Below are 26,033 nucleotides of genomic sequence, written 5' to 3'. Positions count from 1 at the left end.
TATGTTTCCCAATACTATTCATGACAAATTATGCTTTGTCGTATAAAGAAAATGTCACAAAAGATGCCCACAACGTGATAGTATGTGCCACGATGTGACGACGCAACATATGATAAAATGAGTTTTGTCCTTGAACAGAGTAATTCGATTCTAGCACTCTAAAAATACATACTAGGTGCGATTTAAACATACTAAGCCCTCCTATGTCCAATTTTGAAGAGATTGAAGGCAAAGAACTCCTATTTGCTGAATCGAGGTAAGGATAATCATCTATAACACCTTTGTTGTGAAATTAGGGAAAAGTTAGAAGATTTTGGTTGAAACCCTAGACGAAGGGTTTGAGTTTAATTGTTGAAACTGAGATATTGTATGATATATTATGGCTTAATTTCAGTTTAATATCTTGTTATTAAACCTTGTGTGTTAAATTTGATTAATGAGGACAAGGTTTCAGTAGTAAATAAATATGACTTGATAAATTAAGTCTTTGAATGATGAGTTTTGATGTATATAACTGTATAACAGGCAAGTTAAACATGATATGAGTATTTGAGGCTTAATATACTTATAGATTATATTCTTGATGAATAAATGATATGACTTCACAAATGAGAATTTATATTTATGAGTTGAAAGGTGTAATTAATCTTATTAATGATATTTGAGAGATAATTGTGATTAGGAAATCGAGAAGAAGGGTCAAGCAAGGAAGTTCCAATGTTGGGATATCATCCAAATAAACCATAAAGGATAAGGTGAGTAATCTTTGATTTACACATATATATATTGATTTAGTCATTATTAGTATGCTTAACTAAATTCGAAGAATTTATAATTGCGCTTTTATGTTAAGAATATATGTGATTTGAAAGAGAATGATTTATAGAGGATGGAAATTGATACTAGAAAACCCATGATAGGTGATTGGGTGGTATTATGTATGAGAATTTCATTAAGACGATTTAATGAAATCTAGATGATATACAAGATGAGATTGAATGAGATAATTGAATTGTAATATGAGATTGTACCGATAAACAGAGTTGAATAAGAATACATGAGAAATATGTATCATGCCTACGAGGGGTATATGAGTTGTTTTAATACAAAATATGATTTTGTGATTATAATAGCTTGAAGATATAAGAAAATTTACTCACTAATCCTTGAGCTTACTTTTTTATATTTGTTAATGAGTGAAGGTACACGCATCATGGATAAGGAAAAGAGCTTAATGGAGTATCCTTAGTGTGCTTATTTTTGAAACTAAACTTTGGAATGTTTTGTGAAATTGTAAACCTAACTCGACCCAATCTTGTATAACTATATTTTGATGTACATTATAACGAATTGTATGATGGCTTGCATGAAGTACATATTTAAAAAAAAGATCTCGTGTACTTTATTTTAGGCAGGTGTTACAAGTTTTATCAGAGCCGAAGTTTAAGTGAAATTTAGGTTTTTAAATGAGTTTTGACCTAAAACTTAAACCAAAATGATTGAGTTAAAGTTGGCTACCCGAACAACCCCTAGAACTTAGAGCAACAATCACAGAAGAAGTAACTAAAGCCCTCCGAGATGTGTTGCCTGCTCTTCTCGATACTAGGGATCAGTCAAATCAAAAACAAAACCAAGATAAGATCCAAGAAGATATTAATAAAGAGAAACAAGGCAACATAAGAGGTGAGGGACAAAAGGGGGAAACTTCAAATTAGATGGGATGCACTTTTAAAGCATTCATGGATTGTAAACTTATGGAGTTTTCAGGACAAAATGACCCGATAGCTGTTATGATGTGGTTGAACCACACTGAGAAAAAGTTTCGTACTAGCAAATGCACAGAGAAAGATAAAGTGGATTATTCCACTAACTTGCTAACTTAAGCAACCTATTTTTGGTAGGAAATGATCAGTGGTACCTTAGGAGAAGAGTCGATAGCTATGTTAACCTGGGATCTATTCAAGGTAAAATTATGTGAAGAATACTGTTCTCAAACTAGATTGCGACAACTTGAACAAGAATTTTCCTAGTTTGTGCAAGCAACAAAATCAGTTGAAGAAAACATTGTTGAATAAAGCTCAATTTGCACGACATTTGGTTGATACTAAAGAGAGAAAGATCAATAAATACTGATGGGGATTAAAGACACAAATACATGAATTCTTGTGGGATTCCAAGTATACTACTTTTCATCTAGTAGTAGATGCTACGAGAGATCATGAAATAGAACTAAAATGTCAAGATCAAGAAAGGGAAATATATGGAGATAGGGAAATAAGAGCAGAAAAGCACCACTGGGAAAGCAGATCTGAAAAATCCTCGAAAAGAGGAAAGGTATAAAGAAAATAATATCCTACCGAGTCAAGAAGAGATTGTATTAGATGGTGTGAGAGGTGTCGCAAAAATCATGTGGGAAATTGCAACAACAATTATGTTCCATTAAAATGCTTCGAGTATGGAAAGGGGGGCACACCGCAAGAACTTGTTCAACAAACAAACCATTGGCTTTTAACTGTGGAGATAGTGGTCACTTTTATGCAAACTGTTCGAAGGCGAAACTGAGGTACCGAGAAATGTTGGGTGAAATGAAAGAGGAGGACCAAAGGATGTGAAAAAAATGAAGAAAGAGGTATGGTTATGAGAGCATGGGCCTTTCAAATGACTACTGAAGAAGCTAGAGATATACCTAATGTTGTATCAGGTGCTTTTACTTTAAACTCACTCCCCGTATGTGTTTTATTTGATTCCGGAGCAACATTTTCATTTGTATGGGGTCGATTTGCTAAAAGATTAAAATGCCATTAGTTCCAGTATATGATAAAATTTTAGTTAAAATGATTGACGAGAATCAAATTCTTGTTACACGTGAGTATTTAGATTGTCGGTTTGAAATTGATGGGAACGCTTACCCTATCAGATTGAAGCCGATAACTACCAAAGAATTTAATATGGTCATGGGAATCGATTGGTTATCAAAAAAATAAGGATCATATTATTTTTGATGAGAAATTACTTATGATTAAGCCTCCTAGTGAGTCCAAGATAAGTATATGAGGAGAGATAGACGATTTGACAAGGTCCCGATAATTTCCATGGCGAGAGCAAGAAATAATCTCAAGAAGGGAGGGATATAATATGTTGTTTATTTGTCACAAAAAAAGCTAGAGTAATGAAAAATAAATAATATTGATATTGTGAAGGAGTACCTCGATGTGTTTCCGGATGAGCTACCAGGATTACCTGCCGATCGACAAATAGAGTTTGGTATTGATATAATTCCTGAAGCACGACCTATGCACGAGCCGTTCGTAAAAAGTTACGAGAGTTAATAGATCGATGGTTTATATGTCTGAGTTCGTCATCGTGGGGTGCACCTATGTTATTTGTAAAGAAGAAAGACAGTACCATGCTTATGTTTAGTGGTTACCACGAGTTAAATAAGATCACAATAAAGAATCAGTATCCGTTACTGCGTATTGACGACTTGTTTGATCAACTACAAAGTGATTCATTATTTTTAAAAAAAGATTTGAGATTGGGATACCACTAGCTGAAAGTGAAAGAGTCGGCTGTCTCAAAAATTGCTTTTCGAACCTGGTATGATCACTATGATTTTTAAGTAATGCCATTTGGATCAACGAATGTGCCAACAACTTTTATGGGCTTGATAAATATAATTTTTCTTCCATTTTTAAATAAATTTGCAATCCTGTTTATAGACGATATTTTGATTTATTCGAGAAGTCAAGATGAACATCGATAGCATTTGCGATAGATTTTAGAAACATTAATGTAAAGAGAAGTTGCTTACTAAATTTTCAAAATCTGAGGTTTTTCTTTGAGAAGATCAATTTCTAGGTCATGTTATTAGTGAATATGGTGTACAAGTTGACCCTACAAAGATCGAGGCAATAATGAAGTGGGGTCCTCCAAAGACTCCATCAGAAGTCCGTAGCTTCCTTCAACTAGCAGGTTATTATCGACGATTCATGGAGAATTTCTCTTCAATTACAGCTCTATTGACAAAACTAACAAGAAAACACTAGAAGTTATTTGAACAGATGACCAACCGAAAGCATTTGTCACACCCCGACTGTGGCGGTGGAACATGTCGGACCGGGTAACTAAGTTCATGGATCATAGATAAACTGAATATATAGCACAAGTACAATAATAAACAAAAAATCATTTGTATTCCATCTTTAAGTTTGAATACAGGGTATAGTGATACATGAATTACCATAACAGATAGGTTTAACATAACAAAAACTATAATTTAAATTGTCTGCAGTCCATGATTTTCCCAATGTCTGAAATGCTTGAAATCACTGATTTCCTGAGAATACATGTAGTTTGAAAGTCAACACAAGGTTGGTGAAAGTCATAGGTTTTCTGCTATCAACAGTATAATACTTTCAAAAAGTCTAAAAAGTATTTTCTTTGTAAGTATAAAAACAGTGTTTGTAAATAAGATTTGAATTTTCAAAATGTATCATAAGTAAATCCATACTAAAAATAGCTTTGATATCAACCAAATCCATGGTTTGTAGGGAGAGAGAGAGAGAGAGAGGGAGAGAGAGAGAGAGAAAGAGTTTAGTTAATGTTTATAATGAGTCCTATAACCGAGCTATGTGACTATATGTACCCCGCTATGTCGCTTCATTATATGCCGTATTAACGATTCTAGACACTTATCACCTGCTTCGATTAATCAGTCGAGGTTGTAGCTCGCAACCGCAGGTGGGGATGTCAACATTGTATTTAGACTTAGCTAATGAATATAGTCTCACTAAAAAGCTCTTAACTAAGGTAGTTCAAAAGGCACCCAGACCTAACTTATAAGTGGATAAGTTATTAGGCATAATGAATTTGTATAGAGTTTATAAAAGCATATTTGGTATACATTTAAGTATGCTTCTTTGTATAAATTATGTAGTAGCAAGTCATATGTTATTTTAATAGCTGCAATATCTTAACAACATAACATATGATAATCATGATGTTGGATACTAGTATTCATGACATATAATGTCAAGCTATTATTTCATAACTAGTATAGTATTTGCATAAAATAATAGTATTTTATGTGTATTACGTATGAATTTATACCATATTGCACATGTATTGTCCCCCAAAACAAGTAAAAATACAAATGAGGGTTCGTAACACTCACCTTAAACTGCGGTTGTCGAGTTGTTTTGAGTATTGGATGCGTGAACCATGACGTGTTTTCGTGAACACAAATCTTCGTGATTAATTTAGTTTCCTAGGAAATTTTTATATAAATTAATATTTAGAGGGTTATTTGGTAGTTTAACTAAAACGTAGGACCCATTTATTAATTAAAATAAATTAAGTGGGACTAAATTAGTTGATAATATCCAAATAAGGGACTAAAAGTAACTTATTTAAAATTTGAATTTCAAGCTTTGACTTATTTTGCAAATAAATCTCAATATGGGGTTTAAATTATTTAAATAAAATTGAAGTTTAGTTAATTTGGACACGTTTTGAAAGTATTTTCGAGTGGTGGTAGATTCTGCACATTTTTATTTGAAGTTTGGATATGTTTTGAAAAAGAGTTTTGAGTTTTGGTAAAAAACTGTAAATTTTAATTTGAAGTTTGAAGGTTTGGGTCTAGCTTGAAAGGCTATTTTTGAATTGGGGGTAGAAATTGTATTATTTAAATTGAGTTGGGAACATATTTGTAAAGGATTTTTGAAAGGAGGGGGAATTTTAATTTTTTTGAATTGAAATTTGCATAGTGGATGAGGTGATCCTCCTCCTCCATGGTTCGCATATCAGTTCGAAAAGAAAGAAAAAATATGTATTGCATCTTTGGTTTATGATCGACTGGAACAGTTTACATACGAAGATGATGGGGAGGACTTACATTGGTGACGATGAAGATTGATGATGGTGGTGACCAGGGATGTCGAGAGGTTGTAGTGGGGGTTTTTCAGGGTGACGGGAGGAGTCTGGTAGCCTCCTGATGCCAGTTTCTAATGTTTTCTAACGGTAACGAAGGTAGAGGTGTGACATCCCCAATTTCACGGCCAGAGAAGACCAATTTGTTTATGCTTTGTTTTTAAAATCAGTGTAATCTTTTAAAGAAAACAGTTGCGGAATTTGTTCCCAAAACAAAATATGATAAGAATTTATCAAAGCATTCCTTTAAAGAAATGTATTTTCGTTATATAACAAAATCTCGGGATGTCATGTTCCGATACAGACACATAAGCATAAACAGAACTTACATTTATTTACACTAATGATTTACATATCTTTTAATCTCTCAGTGAAATATGTTTTCGCATTGATACCTGTGATACAAAGAAAACTGAGTGGGTCAGGCTTGGGAGCCTGGTGAGAATATAGGGTTTTCAACCCACAATAGGATAATTATTATATTCAACCATCAAACAATCAACCCAATTACCCATCCCCATTATCTTCTTTATTTCATAGGATTTTACCCTAAGAATTCAACTACCTGTCATTCATTCATTCCTAATTAAGGATTGAGCTAAGGAATTAGCACAAAATCTATTGCTACATAAGGCGCATCTACCAACTTTATCCTTTAAGCGCCTCTTCCAGGATTACGACATTCACTATTAGGCGTATCTGCCAATGTTATCCTTTAAGCGCATCTGTCAAGATTACGACATTCACTATTTGGCGCAACTGCCGACATTATGCTTAAGCGCATCTGCTAGCATTATGACATTCTCTATTTGGTGCATCTGTCGACCCTATCCTATAAGCGCATCTGCCAGGATTATCCTATAAGCGCATCTGCTAGTATTATGACATTCTCTATTTGGTGCATCTGCCGACATTATGCTTAAGCGCATCTGCTAGCAGTATGACATTCTCTATTTGGCGCATCTACCGACATTATCCTATAAGCGCATCTACCAGGATTACGACATTCACTACTTGGTGCATCTACCAATATTATATTTAAGTGCATCTGCTAGTATTATGACATTCTCTAATTGGTGCATCTACCAATATCATTCTTAATCATCTTTCATACCTCATCCTTTTATCACATACCAACTATCTCATCTACCCATGTTCTACCCAACATATTTGTAGATATAAAATATATATACAGTTTAACTCATTTAAAAACTATATAAAACATCCATTCCACACTCATCTCAAATAAGCAAACAATGTATAAACACATAGCATGTATTTCATAGCAAATACTTAATATTTATGTGTTACAAGAAAGTAACCACACACTTACCCAAAACATACACTTAATACATTCAAGTAATACTTGTATTAAAATTGTGTTTATGAAAGGGACTATACACTCACACATATAAACAACTTTATATTATACACATAGCATGTATTTCATAGCAAATACTTAATATTTATGTTTTAGAAGAAAGTGACCACACACTCACTTGATTAGACGACGATCGGACAACACTACGACTTCTAGAAGTAGTATTCTTCGGTGAAACCGGGATATCTTCACACACCGGGTTTCTCGCAGACAGAGCTTCGGCTCGTAAACTCTTTTCTTCTTGGGATCTTCGGGGCTTCGGGACTTGCTTCGGGTTTCGGGGTTGATACCGGGGCTTCGGGATTTTTTTTGCACGTAAATCGAGGTAAAACGAGATAAAGAGAAGAGAAAATAGCAACCCTAAACGGCTGGCCCTTCAAATCTATTTATAGGGCAAAATTGGCCCTTGCCACGTCGTGGCACCTTTTTCCACATCGTGGGCTTGGTCGTCGCTGCATGCGTCATCGCAAGTTGCATCTGGGGGACTCACGGAGGTGTCAAAAGACTTGCCACGTCGTGGTATCTGACAGTTTTGGGGTTTCGCGCCCCGAACTTCAGAAATTCATAACTTTCGCATACGAACTCCGTTTTCGACGTTCTTTATATCGACGCGTAGGTGAGATTATTCTCTACAACTCTCGTTTAGACTCCATTGGCTAACTTTGACTTTATTTTTAATATATTATAAATATATTACTTATATATTATCTTTAGTAGGCCGGGACAGGAAAACTCCGTTCGAAATTCATAACTCCTTCATCTGAACTCCGTTTTCGTCTGTCTTTTTATTGTTGGACTACTATCGAAGACAACTTCGACTCTCATTTAGATCACTAAGGATAGATATCTATCTACCTTAAATTCATTATTTACGTCGCGTTGGGTCGCGCTGGGTCATGCCGGTTCCGTCACGAAACTTCGACAGGTCATAACTTCTTCGTTATAATTCGGATTTTGGCGTTCTTTATATGCACGGAAACCTTGTTAAATATACTAAAACTTGTTTAAGATTAATCCTTCTAAATAATCTTCCATAAAAAAGTCATTTTTGGTGCTTATCGTCTCTAAATTGACTAGCCCGGATCTATTGGCGTTACAATTATCTCCCCCTTAGCACGATTACGTCCCGGAATCATCAACGAAATAGGACTTGCATAATGATTCCACGTGTTATCTATTCATCCTAGGTAATAACTATAACTTCTATGTTTCCTCGAAAGAGTATTTAACTCTATGGCTTTCTTGACCGCAGACGATGCCCAATCTTGCATATGCTTATCGTACTATGTTGTACTTTAAATCATAACTTCCGAGTTACAAAATAAACCCTTATTGAGGACTCCTTCTTTTTCTTAGGATAAGTACTTTCATTCATCTATTGCAATAGATCAACGGGTCATGTTCTAATGACCTCTCATCGTATGATGCAACGCTTAGACTCAAGTCTCTTAGAGTCAAATTCTAGAATGGAATATACCTTCCTTCATATTCTAGTGTGATATAATCACATTTTTAACATGTAGCATGCCTAGCTATAAACTCTTTTTTTTAACGAGCGCGATACTATCAATCGCATTGATTTCAATCTTCTGACTTGAGTTAGATGCTACCTCGAACGTAAAAAACTCATTGTAGTCGGACTCAATTTGATATGACCACTAGGGTCGGAATAACAACCATCTTACTAGTAATTATCGAAACAAGGGTAATGACACACTTGAACAAAACGGAATCAATTACTAGCTTCTTGGTAACCTTGTGACTTTCCCTGATCCAAGTGTGAGTCCTATGCTTCCGGTAGTATATGCATCTACTAACTTTCACACCTACTCATACTCGTCCCAAGTATTGTCCCGCAGTCGACCAAGTCACCATACAAGAAAATCACAAAACAATTTAACACATACGAATGTGTCCAAATAATCATAAACAATTTCCCTAGACTCTACTAGGACTTCTTCATTGCTCAATCTTCAATCATCAACTCTACTTCAACTCGATTGGTGATGGAAATACCAGACGATGAGACAACTTCAAGAATTTCATCAATCGTTCCATCATCCAGCCAATCGAAGGTGTACTTCAGACGTACCGTACTCCTCTAAATGTTCCGTTATTTTATCAGACATAAAATAAAGGCATGACATCACTCTTACGATATCTTCTGATAGGTGTCATTCACTATCATAAGCCCTTTTCATTTCCTTCATTTACTCAATTCTCTACAAGTCTTCACCATGACCCTTTGTACACCCAAGCAGACGTTCGGTGTACCGGCGAGAATTTAAGATAAGAAAGCTTCATTTACGATAAACGTATAAATCTCCTTATCCCTCCGAAAGGTTTACATGCTAGTTCTAATATCGTAGTCATACGCTTAGAATCCTATACACATAAGGTTTCCAGATCTGGTCGGCAACAGACCATAGATCCGAACAAATAATAGCACCAATTTAGCTATCACACAAAACAATTAGCACATAAAAGCATTTTAGGCATCATTCCTAAAATAAACTAATGCTTGTGTCAAATTAGGTGTACTACCTATCATATTTTAGACACACTCCTCACAATCATTACATAGCATTCTATGTTTAAGTCTAGAAATTTCCTACAAATTCCTAGTTCGCTTAAACTAATGCTCTGATACCAACTGTGACATCCCCAATTTCACGGCCAGAAAAGACCGATTTGTTTATGCTTTGTTTTTAAAATCAGAGTAATCTTTTAAAGAAAACAGTTGCGGAATTTGTTCCCAAAACAAAATATGATAAGAATTTATCAAAGCATTCCTTTAAAGAAATGTATTTTCGTTATATAACAAAATCTAGGGATGTCATGTTCCGATACAGACACATAAGCATAAACAGAACTTACATTTATTTACACTAATGATTTACATCTCTTTTAATCTCTCAGTAAAATATGTCTTCGCATTGATACCTGTGATACAAATTAAACTGAGTGGGTCGGGCTTGGGAGCCTGGTGAGCATATAGGGTTTTCAACCCACAATAGGATAATTATTATATTCAACCATCAAACAATCAACGCAATTACCCATCCCCATTATCTTCATTATTTCTTAGGATTTAACCTAAGAATTCAACTACCCGTCATTCATTCATTCCTAAGGATTGACCTAAGGAATTAGCACAAAATCTATTGCTACATAAGGCGCATCTACCAACTTTATCCTTTAAGCGCCTCTTCCAGGATTACGACATTCACTATTAGGCGCATCTGCCAACATTATCCTTTAAGCGCATATGTCAGGATTACGACATTCACTATTTGGCACAACTACCAACATTATGCTTAAGCGCATCTGCTAGCATTATGACAATCTCTATTTGGCGCATCTGCTGACCTTATCCTATAAGCGCATCTGCCAGGATTATCCTATAAGCGCATCTGCTAGTATTATGACATTCTCTATTTGGCGCATCTGTCGACACTAAGCTTAAGTGCATCGACTAGCATTATGACATTCTCTATTTGGCGCATCTGCCGACATTATCCTATAAGCGCATCTGCCAGGATTACGACATTCACTACTTGGTGCATCTACCGATATTATTCTTAAGCGCATCTGCTAGTATTATGGCATTCTCTAATTGGTGCATCTGTCAATATCATTCTTAATCATCTTTCATACCTCATCCTTTTATCACATACCAACTATCTCATCTACCCATGTTCTACCCAACATATTCGTAGATATAAAATACATATACAGTTTAACTCATATAAAAACTATATAAAACATCCATTCCACACTCACTCAAATAAGCAAACAATGTATAAACACATAGCACGTATTTCATAGCAAATACTTAATATTTATGTGTTACAAGAAAGTAACCACACACTTACCCAAAACATACACTTAATACATTCAAGCAATACTTGTATTAAAATTGTGTTTATGAAATGGACTATACACTCACACATATAAACAACTTTATATTATACACATAGCACGTATTTCATAGCAAGTACTTAATATTTATGTATTAGAAGAAAATGACCACACACTCACTTGATTAGACGATGCTCGGACGACACTACGACTTCTAGAAGTAGTATTCTTCGGTGAAACCGGGATATCTTCACACACCGGGTTTCTCGCGGACAGAGCTTCGGCTCGGAAACTCTTTTCTTCTTGGGATCTTCGGGGCTTCGGGACTCGCTTCGGGTCTCGGGGTTGATACCGGGGCTTCAGGATATTTCTTGCACGTAAATCAAGGTAAACCGAGAGAGAGAGAGAGAAGAGAAAATAGCAACCCTAAACGGTTGGCCCTTCAAATCTATTTATAGGGCAAAATTGGTCCTTGCCACCTTGTGGCACCTTTTTCCACGTCGTGGGCTTGGTCGTCACTGCATGCGTCATCGCAAGTTGCATCTGGGGGACTCCCGGAGGTGTCAGAAGACTTGCCACGTCGTGGCACTGCTTGCCACGTCGTGGTATCTGACAGTTTTGGGGTTTCGCGCCCCGAACTTCAGAAATTCATAACATTTGCATACGAACTCTGTTTTCGAAGTTCTTTATATCGACGGGTAGGTGAGATTATGCTCTACAACTCTCGTTTAGACTCCATTGGCTAATTTTGAATTTATTTTTAATATATTATAAATATATTACTTATATATTATCTTTAGTAGGACGGGACAGGAAAACTCTGTTCGAAATTCATAACTCCTTCATCTGAACTCCGTTTTCGTCTGTCTTTTTATCGTTGGACTACTATCGAAGACAACTTCGACTCTCATTTAGATCACTAAGGATAGATATCTATCTACCTTAAATTCACTATTTACGTCGCGCTGGGTCATGCCGGTTCTGTCGCGAAACTTCGACAGGTCATAACTTCTTCGTTATAACTTGGATTTTGGCGTTCTTTATATGCACGGAAACTTTGTGACATATACTACAACTTGGTTAAGATTAATCCTTCTAAATAATCTTCCATAAAAAAGTCATTTTTGATGCTTATCGTCTCTAAATTGACTATCCCGGATCTACGGTCGTTACAAGAGGGGGGTGGAGGAAGCTTTCCATAATGGTACCATAGTATTAGCCTTGCCGTATGTGGGGTTTGAATGTAGTGGTAGTGAATGGAAGGGTGGTGGCGGTGCGGTGGCTGCAAGGTAGTTGCCACTCGTTTCTTCCATCTTCTTTGCAGCTTCTGGTGAGGGGAAGGAGAGGGAAGAGTGAAGAAGGTTTGAGGTGGTGTTTAGAAGCTATAAGAGTGGTTTGGGGTGGTGGTTTTGTTGTGGAGTGATGTTGGTGTTGTGGTGGTGATGTTGTAATCATGAGGCATCGAGAGGTATGGAGGGAGAGATAGAAGCTGTGATTTTGGTATGTTCATTTAAGATGATATCAACTCCTTTTTTTAGTCAAGAACACACACACACTCCTTACGGACCATACTTAACCACCATGCTTTTTACTCTCTTGTGGAAGTGTACACTGAAGGTGAAGAGGGTGAGGGAAGAAAGGTCACGTGGGGAAGCTCACACAAAGTAAAGAAATCTGATTTTTAAGCTTGCAATCGCATGTGGGCCCCACTTTACGGTCGCATTCATTTTAATTGCTTAAAACCACTATACCGATGAAACAATTTTTTTTTGAAAGTATCGTTAGATAGAGTTTAATTCAAGGATTCCAAAAAGCCCGAACAGATTAATTTTTTGAGTTACAGAACTCCGGGAAATCGCGTTTAAAGTTCCGCGTTTAAATGATCTGTAATGCTCGATTTTTCGACTTTTGCACATATTTTCTCTAAAAATATTTTGAGTATGAAATTAAGTATTAGGCCATAGCCTGAGTCCAAAAATGCTTTCGGAATTTCCATCGGTGGTGTGCAGGTGCCTCAATGGATCGATTCGGTTTTACGCAATTAAAGAAACCTAGTGTTTTACTGTTTGTTTTTTTTAAACTGTTGTATCTTTTGCATATGAACTCTGTTTTGGACGTTCTTTATATTTTCAGAAATAGGAGAACATTTACTATAAGGTTTTAATGTTTTCTTTGCTCATAACTGCCTAATAGAAAATTTCAGTTTTTCAAACGCATTAACCAATGTTGTAGTCTAAGATGTTTGATTCTTTTGACAGTTTACATATTTGGAAGTAGGGTATCATTTGATATCTTATAATACTTGAAATGAACTTATTTATTTCACATTAGATGCACTAAAACTCAATGAGTTAAATTAAAAAAGAGATTTACTGTAATTTAGTCGTTCACAGTCTATGACCTAAATTTCGGGACGTCACAACATTCCAATGATTAAAGGAAACATTGTGTCAAGCCTCGATATTAGCCCTACTGCAAGGTGAAGAGGATTTTGTTTTTTACACTAATGCTTCTCAAATTGTCCTTGGATGCATCTTAATGCATAGAGGTCTAGTAATTTCCTATGCTTCGAGGCAATTAAAACCGGTTGAACAATCGTAACCTGTCCATGATTTAGAACTTGTTGCGGTAGTTTTTGCTTTGAATATCTGGCGACAATACCTTTACGGACTAGAGTTGCAGATTTTTACCGATCATAAGAGTTTGAAATATTTATTAGATCAAAAGGAGTTGAATATGCGACAACGAAGATGGATGGAGCTACTTAAATATTATGATTGTGAGTTTTACTATCATCCTGGAAAAGCTAATGTAGTAGCCAACGGATTAAGTCAAAAAGAGAAACTAATTCAAATCACCTCTACACGAATGGGAATCTTTAGTCAACTTCCAGATCTGATTAGAAAATATCAAAAAGTAGCTAAGTGGTAAGATAATTTGAAACAAGAAGATATGGTTAATTATATTAACCAATTAACTGAGAACTCACAAGGTGTAAAAACATTTATGAGGCGTATATGGGTCCAAAAATATAGCGAGGCGAAAAAATTAATACTCGATGATGCTCATTATACGCGTTATACAGTACATCCTGGTAGTACAAAGATGTACTGAAATTTGAAGAATATGTATTCGTGGCTCGGGATGAACAGAGATGTTGGTAGATATGTCGAAAATTGTCTAACTCGGTTACATGTAAAAACAAATCAACAAAAACCAGGAAGAGAAGTCTAATCATTACCTACTCTTATGATAAAGTGGGACGAGATCATTATGAAATTTATTACGAAGCTACCACGAACCTCAAAAGGACATGACTTTATTTGGGTTATGGTCGATTGCTTGACTAAATCTGCTCGATTTATACCTACAAAAGAAAGTCTTTCTGTTGATCGATTAGCATATATCTATATTAAAAAAGTGGTAAAATTTCATGGCGTACCAAATTCTATTGTATCTGATCGAGATAGCCAATTTACATCCTAATTTTGGCAAAGCTTTAAAAAAATATGTTCTAAATCCACAAACTGATGAGCAAAGTGAGAGAACGATCCAAACACTTGATGATATGTTACAAGCTTGCATAATTGATTTTGGAGGCAATTGGGATCAACACTTATCATTGGTAGAATCTGCGTCCAATAATAGCTACCATTTGAAGCATTATACATAATACGATGTAGAACTCCAACATGTTGGACTGAGGCTGGAGAAAGGTGTTGGATTAGTGTCTAAGTCCATAACTATAATTGGTATGTACTTGACCCGATTCGCATGGTCCATTTGGGTTGCACGGCATCGGAACAATTTGGATAGACTTTTGTGAGAAAAGGATATTTATGATTTATTAATATGTTATAAGTTCTAATATATTAATATGAAATCATATTATTTAATTAATATTGATCAAGAATTAATTTGGAATGAATTTTGTTATAAAAAAGAGACTAATTAAATATATATGGGGATTGATTGTGTAAATAATTCATTCTTATATACGTGGGCTTATGATCCATAGTTCTTCATGTTGGGCTAAACCCATAGAGTAACCCATGGATACTTCATGGAGATTTTAACCCATGGAGCATGAAGAATATGGAAGGACATGAGTTACATGGTGTAATGCTAATAGCCACAATATATAAAGACCCCATAGCTCAAGAAATCGGCACTAAGGATTTATATGTGAGGGCTAGCCGATTTTGAGCATAAGGACTTTTCTCTTAGGTTATTCCAAGTTGTTGTTGGTTTTGTGTGAACCATTTGAGGTGTCACACTTGGGGCACTTGGCTCTTAAGCTCCATGGAATCAGGCTACAAGAAAGAGGTATGTTATCCTAACTAGTATCTTGTATTATTTATGTTCAATTGCATGCTAGTTATAGGTTTAATGCCTTGGAAACCATTTGCATGTATAATCAATGAAAACATAGATCCAAGGTATTTGGGGTTGTATGTGCACCATAGGATGTTGTAGTATACTAAAACCTATCAAAAGGCCATTAGCAAAACCAGATATTGTGGAAGATGAAAGGTCTAGTATGCTCAAGAGTCATATTAAACTGATATTGCTAATTAACATATGATACTAATGGGTCACACTAACAACAACTTGATATAACTGATTAATTATTAGAAATTGGTTTTAATAAATATTCAATAAAACTATTATAATTAATTTGGAAACTATTTATTTCATGGAAATAATAATTTTTCATTATCAAGTAACATTACATAATTCATATGGTATTAATTAATAGGTCATGTACAACATTTTTGGACTAGGTAAGCCTTCTGTCTTTTAGCACAAGAAAAATTTTATATCTTATAAACTTTGAGTTTATAATATATAAACTCAAAATTTCTCTTTTTAAAAGGCATGGCCGGTTTTGAAGAGAAAGAAAATAGGTATGGCTTTCCAAATTGTTTAATCAAACGTAATGAAGCATGGCGCATGCATGGGGACAAGGTTGTATAAAGGTCTTAATGGTTAAAGACCTTCAGATCATGTGTATGCTTCAAATGGCTAAAGTCTTGCACTCTTGGGGGTTGATTTCTTGCAATTGTCGAAGCCTCTTCACCCCCTCTCATTCACTCTTAATTAGTTAAGAACAGTTGAAGTTACTTGCATCTTCATGCCCTCTTTAAGTTTATAATTGTTATGAACTTAAAGCTTAAGGGTTTAAGAGTTTTGGACTAGCATCTACATCAAGTTGAGTCATTGTTGGTGTATCAAAGGTTCCATCTTCTTCATCAACTTCCAAGCCTCCCAAGAGGATCCAAAGAACAACAAAGGTTGTTATTTCTTCATCCTTTCTATGGTTTGTATTTTATCTTTCTATCACATGCAAGGAGATCCTTGATGGGTATAAAATGTTATGTTATGTTCAAATTTTTAAGTCTTCCCTTATCATATTTTTAAAGTTTATGAAACTATTTTGAACTAAAACCCAACAGACGAAAGTGAAACTAAGGTCAGGGAGATTAGGGAACACATTAGAGTTGCTCAACTTCATCAACAACAACATGCGAACAAGAGACAAAAATCGTTTAAATTTAAAGTTGGTGACATGGTGAGGTTGAAAGTTTCACCCGGAAAGGTATGATCCGTTTGGGTAAATAAGGAAAGTTAATAATCTGTATATTGGATCTTTTCATATAATACAGAGAGTTGGAAAAGTTGCATATGACTTAGATTTACCATAAGAATTACAAGGTATCTGTAATGTTTTTCATATCTCTTATTTGAGAAAAACCTTGTTTGATAAGGCACAAATGGTACCAACGACTGAGATTGAAATGGATGAAAAATTGAGACATCCCAAGAAACCGAAGAAGATTCTAGATCACAAAATAAAGAAATTCAGAAATAAAGAAATTGTATTGGTGAAATTACAATGGCATCATCATAGAGGTTCTGATGTCACCAGGGAACCCGAGGCTGAGTTTAAAGAAAAATACCCCTATTTCTTTAATTGACCAATAATAGATTTTGGGGACAAAATCTTTTGAAGGGGGGGGGGGGGGGATAACTTGTAATACATGTTTTTGTGCATCTGACTTAATCTGTGTTTAATAGCTTACAATTCAGTATTAATGTACGATAGTTTATACATTATAACATTATGATTAGTATTTATGTTGTGTAATGAATCTAATTGTGAATTATTGTTTATGAGTCAAAAAAAGTCTTATGGTATGAAGATTTAAATGATTTAAAGTTGGTAAAAACTTTGTAATACATTAAGTGAAAGGAATAATTGAGAAATAAGGTACCCACGACGTGGCAATATATGCCATGATGTGACAACACAAAATATGATAAAATGAGTTTCGTCCTTGACCAAAGTAATTCGATTCCAACACTCTAGAAACACATACTAAACCCTCTTAAGTCCGGTTTTGAAGTCATTGAAGGAATATAACTCCAATTTGCTAAATCAAGGTACGGATAATCATCTATAACACTTTTGTTATGAAATTAGGGAAAAGTTAGAAGATTTTGGTTGAAACCCTAGATGAAGGGTTTGAATTCAATTAATGAAATTGAGATATTATATAATATATTATGGTTTAATTTCAGTTCAATATCATGTTATTGAACCTTGTATGTTAAATTTGATTCATGAGGACTAGGGTTCATGAGTAAAGAAATATGACTTAATAAATTAAGTCTTTGAATGATGAATATTGATGTATGTAATTATGTAACAGGTAAGTTAAACCTAATATGAGTATTTGTTGATTGATGTACTTATAGTTTTTCTTCTTGATGAATAAATGATATGACTTCACAAATTAGAATTTATGTTTATGAGTTGAAAGGTGTAATTGATATTGTTAATGATATTTATAAGATAATTGTGATTAGGGAGTTGAGAAGAAGGGTCGAGCATGGAAGTTCCAAGGTTGGGATATCATCCAAATAAACCATAAAGAACAAGGTGAGTTAACTTTGATTTACTCATTTATTGATTTATTGATTATTAGTATGCTTAACTAAATTCCAAGAATTTAAAATTGCATTTTTATGTTAAGAATATATGTGATTTGAAAGAGAATGATTTATAGAGGATGGAAATTGATACTAGAAAACCCATGAGAGGTGATTGGGCGGTATCATGTATGAGAATTTTATTGAGACGATTGGATGAAATCTTGATGATATACAAGATGAGATTGAACGAGATAAGTGAATTGTGATATGAGATAGTACTAGTAAACGGAGTTGATTAAGAATACATGAGAAATATGTATCACGCCGTGAGGGGTATATTAGTTGTTTTTATACAAAAGATGGTTTTGTGATTATAATATCTTAAAGAGATAAGAAAAAGTTACTCACTAATCCTTGAGCTTACTTTTTTATATTTCTTAATGAATGAAGGTACAAACATCATGGATAAGGGAAAGAGCTTAATGGATTAGCCATAGTGTTTCTTTTGGTAACTAAACTTTGGAATGTTTTGTAAAATTGTAAAATTGGCTCGAACCCGATCCTATATAACTATATTTTGATGTAAATTATAACGACTTGTATGATGGCTTGTATGAAGTACATATTAAAAAAACAAATATAGTGTACTTTATTTAAGCCGAGTGTTACATGATTCACCAAAATTACATCCATGATTCCTAGAATTGAAAACACCCAAATAACCCCCATGGATGTTGGATTTGAACCAAACATCAAGTAAATATCACCATAAGTCACAATTGACAAATATATCATGGATTTAGAATTAAACACATTCGTTAAGCATAAAGTCAAGCTAAATTATAGATTTTAGTAACTAGATTCGAATTTCACATTCTATGGTTTGGAAAACCCGTCAAAACAAACTAAATCATCTAAATCTCACAACTAGTAGCTAGTTGGAAATTGGAGATGGATCGTGGAGTAAAATTACAACAAAAATTTCAATTGAACACCATTGATTTAAGTCGAAATCATGCTTAGAGATCCTTATGGCTAATAACATGAAAATGAAGAGAAAAAGAACGAGAAAACTACCTCTAGTTGCTAGTTTGAGAAGGAATTTGACAATTCTTTAAGTGGAATCTGATGGGTTTTATGCATAAGAAACAATCCTATGTGCTCATAGAAACCCTAATGCTTGGATCTAGGTTTCTCTATTGTACATGCTTTGATTCCAAGACTTACAAACCTAGTTCTATCATATATAATTCGAAATTATCACAAAGAAAACAGAGCTAAGTGGTTTACCTCTTTCAAAGTAGCTTAAATCCTTGTAATCTTCTTGTTCTTGAGCTTAGAGTCATAATTGTAACTCCTATAATGGTTCACAAACCCCACAAGTAAAAAGGAAATATGAGAGAGGGTAAGAGATGCTAGAAATCGACCCTAGGGTTCCCTTGGAATGAAGTGTAGCCGATTTGCATAGCTTATGGGTCTTATTTATACTTGCAGGCTACTAGGGTTTCAGTCTAAACCCTAATGGACAGCTTAGCCACCAAGCAGCTCAAGGAACCTTCTGGAATAAGGCCTTGGACAAAAAATATTATGGACCCCATCATAATTTCGTTCTCCCTTAAGTCCATTAGGTTTCCTTAACCCAAAACTTAACTATCACACATTTGACAATTTATACCCCTTTATTTAATTAATCTCTTTTAGTCACCAAATTAATTCCTAATTAATTTATGACTAATACTAATTAAATAAATATGATTTATACTTTAATATATTATTCTTATAATATATTAATAAACCACAATATTCTCTCTTTCTTCTTAAATTACCTTGTCAAGTTGCTTTAGAGAAGGCAACCCAAAAGGACCATGCACAACCGGGTCAAGTACATACCAAATATAGTTACGGGCTTAGACACTATTCCAACAGTCTCCCACTTGGATAAATCTAGTAACTATATCTCACATATGATTTCACAATCCGATCTGCAATCGTAGCTCTTATACTTCGCTGTCAACTCTGATCAACTTGTCCTTCAGATAAGGGATCGTATAATCCTCTGTTCTAGATATCATGCTGACAATGCTTATTGTCCAGCATTTGTTCCTTGATCTCTTATTTGTTTGACATAGAATTCAGTTGAACACATCAACCTCATTCTGACCGAGCCCGGCACATAAGTCAAACCAAATCATCAAGTGGCCAAGATATCACTCTTATTCTCATAGAATAAAAGGAATAGTTTAACTTCGACTCATATGCATCTATTATTCACTAATTGAATCATGCACAACAATGTGTTTTATAACATCAAGTTACTGATGCATTTACACATCATCAATGCATAACCAACCAGCAAACAACAACCATATCTCTAAGTTTTAAGACTATATGATATTATCGCTTTGCGATCACTTAAGGTAAAATACCACGAAGTGATACCAGCAAACGCGGGTTTATTCCAATGCTCAAATCATATTCATAAGCACTCATGAACTTTACAGCAAACCTTTGCTATGCCCAAAACCTTTTAGACAATCTATAAACAATTCATGACAGTCTTCATTCATATCTACTTCCAAAATATGACCGACTGTGGACTGTTTGAATAATCCTATCATTTAGGAAGTCAAAACATGCAAAATTGAAACAATAGATAAATAACCAACATAAGATAGTAGCTTTACTCATAAATAACACTATTTTATTTATTCATCAAATGTCAAGTACAAACTATCTATTACACATTTCCTGTCTAATTCAAACTTATATCATCCTTCAGCCCAATGCTCCTAGCGTGCTGCAAGTGTTTGACCCTACTCAGTCCCTTCGTAAGGGGATCTAATGGGTTTTCTTCTGGTGATACCCTCTTCACAACGAGGAGTCCCTCTTCTACCTGATGTCTAATAAAATGGTATTTTCTGTCAATATGTCGAGATCTACCATGATTTCTCGGTTCCTTGGTCAAGGCAACTGCTCCTTCATTATCACAGAAAATTTCCATCGGCTCCTTTATGGATGGCATAACTCCAACGTCTCCAATGAAGTTCTTCAACCATATAGCCTCCTTTGATGCTTCGCTTGACGCAATGTACTCTGATTCGCACGTTGAATCAACTATGGTCTCCTGTTTGGAACTTTTCCATGTCACTGCTCCTCCATTTAGGGTAAAGACCCAACCCGACTGCGATCGGAAATTATCCCGATCCATTTGAAAACTAGCGTCACTGTACCATTGTACCCTTAATTCATCACTCCCACCGAGGACTAAAAACCATTCCTTGGTCCTTCGCAGGTACTTAAGAATATTCTTAACTGCAATCCAATGGGATCTACCAGGGTCCCCCTGATATCTGCTGACCATGCTCAAAGCGAAGGCCACATCAGGGCGAGTACAAGTCATAGCGTACGTGATAGAGCCTACTGCGGAAGCGTAAGGTACTCAGCTCATATCAACTATCTCTGCCTCTATACTTGGGCTTTGAGTCTTACTCAGCTTGGTATTGCTTTCGATTGGCAACTCCCCTTTCTTGGAATTTTCCATACTAAAACGCTTTACTACCTTATCCAAGTATGTATCCTGACTGAGGCCTATCAATCTCTTTTCCCTGTTTCTTACTATCCTTATTCCCAGAATATAAGCAGCCTCTCCGAGGTCCTTCATAGAGAAACATTTCCCAAGTCAGGACTTGACCTCCTGCAAGGTTGGGATATCGTTTCCTATGAGTAGAATGTCGTCGACATACAATACGAGGAAGCTCACTATACTCCCACTAGCTTTGACATAAACACAAGATTCATCTTTGCTTCATAGAAAGCCAAACTCTTTAACTTTCTCGTCAAAACAAATATTCCATTTGCGAGACGCTTGTTTTAATCCATAAATGGATTTCTCAAGCTTACATACTCTATTTGGATGTTTCGCATCGACAAAACCCTCTGGCTGATTCATATAAATATCCTCATCCAACTTTCCATTAAGGAAAGCGGTTTTCATGTCCATCTGCCATATTTCATAATCATGAAATGCAGCTATTGCAAGCATTACCCTAATAAATTTTATCTTCGCAACTGGTGAGAAGGTCTCATCATAGTCAACTCAGGGAGTTTGAGTAAAGCCCTTCGCAACCAATCGCGCTTTATAAGTATGCACTTTCCCATCCATGTTCGTCTTCTTCTTGAAGATCCACTTGCACCCGACTGTCTTGCGACCCGGTACATGATCAACCAAATTCTAAACTTGATTGTCGTACATGGACTGAATCTCGCTGTCCATTGCCTCTTTCCATTTTGCAGACTCTGGGCTTGCCATGGCTTCCTTGTAGCTACCAGGTTCGTCCAAATTTATTACTGTACTATCACTAATAAATGTATCCCCTTCTGTAGTAATGTGAAATCCATACAAATGGGGTGGAACACTAGCCCTAGTGGAACGTCGAAGAGGTAAGGACTCGTTAACATGTTCAATAGGAGTTTCCTCCTCAGGATGAGTGACAATGTCATAGGTTCCTTCATCGTTTTGATCTTGAGTCTCTTCAAGTTCATTTTGCCTCCCACTGTCTTCTTGGGTTATCAATTCCCTTTCTCGGAAAACTCATCTTCTAGCAACGAAGAAAACATTGTCACTCGGTCTATAGAAAAGATAGCAAAAAGACTTTTGCGGATAGCCGATGAAATAACAACTTCTCATTACGAGGTTCGAGCTTGTCGTGAGTCTCTCGTCTTAAGAAAGCCTCACAACCCCAAACCTTAATATGTGCCAACGAGGGAGCCTTCCCTGTCCACATTTCGTGAGGAGTCTTGGTAACCTTCTTGGTGGGAACTAAGTTAAGGATATGGGCGGCGGTCTCTAAGGCATACCCCCAGAAAGTTATTGGTAACGAAGTCTGACTCATCATAGAACAAACCATGTCCAACAAGGTCCGATTACGTCTCTCAGCCACACCATTCAATTGTGGCATCCTCGCAGGCGTCAATAGTGAGGAGTCTTGGTAACCTTCTTGGTGGGAACTAAGTTAAGGATATGGGCGGTAGTCTCTAAGGCATACCCCCAGAAAGCTATTGGTAACGAAGTCTGACTCATCATAGAACGAACCATGTCCAACAAGGTCCGATTACGTCTCTCAGCCAAACCATTCAATTGTGGCGTCCTCGGAGGCGTCAATAGTGAAACAATTCCGCATTCCTTTAGATAGTCGTGAAACTCAAGACTTAGGTACTCTCCTCCTCGGTCTGACCGAAGCATCTTGATTTCCTTCCCAGCTAATTCTCCACTTCATTCTTAAACTCTTTGAACTTTTCAAAGGTTTCCGACTTTTGCTTGATTAAGTAGATATGTCCATATCTGCTATAATCGTCTGTAAAAGTCACATAGAAGCGGCAAGCATCCCTTGTGGTGGATCTAAAGGGCCCACACACATCGGTGTGTATGAGATCTAATAGACCCTCACCCCTTTCACAAGTGCCAGTAAAGGGTGACTTGGTCATCTTCCCAAGTAAACAAGATTCACACGTGTCATCGTCCCTAAGGTCGAAAGACTCCAACACTCCATCCTTTTGGAGTTGGGCTATGTGTTTCTTGTTGACATGGCCAAGGTGACAATGCCACAAGCATACTTTGTCTAGACTTGTAGACGAATCAATATTTAAAACATTATTTCCTAAATTATCAACAACCATCACAGATTCATAAATCCCATTCCAAGGTAATGCATTGAAGTAAAAGACACCATTCAAATAAACATTGATAGAACCATTATTATTATCAAAAGAATATGTGAAACCTTGTCTAAACAACCCATGAAATGAAATAATGTTTCTTGCCATATCCGGCGAATAACAACAATTGTTTAAATCTATCCCTAACCCATTACTTAACACTAAAGAATAAACACTGACTTTGGTCACATACGACGATATTCTGTTTCCCATAATCAGGTTCATTTTTTCCATGTTCCACCTCCCTACTTCTTTTTAGGCCCTACATATCAGAACAAATGTGGTAACCACACCCTATATCAAGAACCCATGAAGTAGCAAATGATGAGTTATTAGATTTAATAGAATACATACCTTCAAAGGTGGGCTTAATCTTCCCATCCTTTATATCTTGCAGATACTGAGGGCAACTTCGTTTCCAGTGGCCCTTTTGGTGACAATAGAAGGACTCTGCTTCGTTGGGATCGGAGGAGGGTTTAGCAAGGCCTGCTTTGGTCCCACTTAAGGACGAACCATCACGGGGCTTCCCCTTATGGTGGCTTTTACATGGAGCCTTCCTCCTTTTACCCTTTCCTTGACCTATTGCCATCACAGGAACGGCCACAGCAGGGGATGGTGCAACGAATTTGTCTTTGAGGTTGCTCTCGGCAGTCCTTAAGAGTCCTTGGAGCTTGCTCAAGGAGACCTCCTCCTTGTTCATGTGGTAGGTCATCCTAAACTGGTTGTAGCAGGAGGGCAAGGAGTGGAGGATTATGTCGATAGCCAAATCCTCATCAAACTTAACATTAAGTTTGAGAAGACGATCAACATACCTCTGCATTTTCTGCAAATGAGAGGTCAGGGATTCTCCACTCCCCATCTTAGCGGTGATCATGTTAGTAATGATCTCATAACGCTCTTGCGTCGCGCTCTGGTGATACCTGTCCCGCAAATCCTGATGCATTTCATACGAATACATGTCCTCATAGGACTTTTAGAGTTCGAGGTTCATGGTGGCCAGCACGATGCAGTGAACTTTCGTAGCATCACGCTCATGGGCCTCAAAGGCGGCCAACTCTTCAGGAGTAGCAACATCTGGGATGATCTTTTCAAGCTTTTCATCGAGGACATATTCTTTGTCCTCGTAGCGTGTGATCATGCGAATATACCTCATCCACTCGTTGAAGTTTGACCCATCAAATGTCATTGTCTGACACAGGTTCATCAACGAGAATGACCCAGAAGCATTGTTGTTGTTGTTTGCAGACATCTGAAAAAGAAAGGAACAAAGTTTGATTAGAAATGAATCCCTAATTAAACACCCAAATGAGAAATTAGGGCTAGGATTCAACAACATTATTTACAACTTAGAAAGGGTTGCCGTACTCTAAAAGTAAATAATTTGAAGGTAAGTGAATGACGATTCACTAATTCTCACCATGAAAAACGAAAAAGAAATTTAGGTTTTAAATGTATTGAAAACTCCTAGATCTTTGAGATTAATTTAACTTTTCAATGGCATGTTTAAATCTCAATATGCACTTCAAATTTGCGACTGGGATGTCGAGGATCGCAAACAAATTGTGAATAACCATGCAAATCAACATGGTGCACTAAATGTCTCTATCACCTAATCAATGTGCCGGTAAACCACACACGCTCCATTGATCTATGACAAACATCAAGTCACCCTTCGCTACCAATGTCATTCCCAAATTAGTGTGCCGGTTAACCACACGCGCTCCACCAACGTTTGACAAGGGTACGAAGTGTAATTCCATGGATTATCATCATTTTCACATTTTACCCTAAAGTAACTAAGATTGGGAATTTACAAAACATGTAGTTACTTTGTATCTTACATTATACTTTTAATGAGGAGAGGGTTGCCTTATCATACCCGTTTGGCTAACGATACTCCACCAGTCAAGCAAGCGGTGGGTGTGAATGTACATCCATTAAGCGTCATTTTATAGGCGGCAACCTTATACCCATCTTATAGACTGGCTTCGTGAATGAGACCTACTAACAGTAAGACTAGCATCTTTAAGTTATACATATATATTTATTTATTAAGCTTGTAATAATATATAATAGTATAGGGTTGAATTTTAAACTTGTAAAATTCTAAGGGTTTGAAATTTAAATTATTCAAAATTAAACTTTTAATCACAAAATTCAAATTTCAAAATTTGAGGGCAAGTTTTGAACTTTTCAAAACATAAGGGATCAA

Source organism: Lactuca serriola, chromosome 8 (assembly GCF_051521515.1).
Source record: "Lactuca serriola cultivar US96UC23 chromosome 8, Lser_US96UC23_V15, whole genome shotgun sequence".
NCBI classification, from domain to species: domain Eukaryota; kingdom Viridiplantae; phylum Streptophyta; class Magnoliopsida; order Asterales; family Asteraceae; genus Lactuca; species Lactuca serriola.
Note: the sequence above shows the minus strand (reverse complement) of the source record.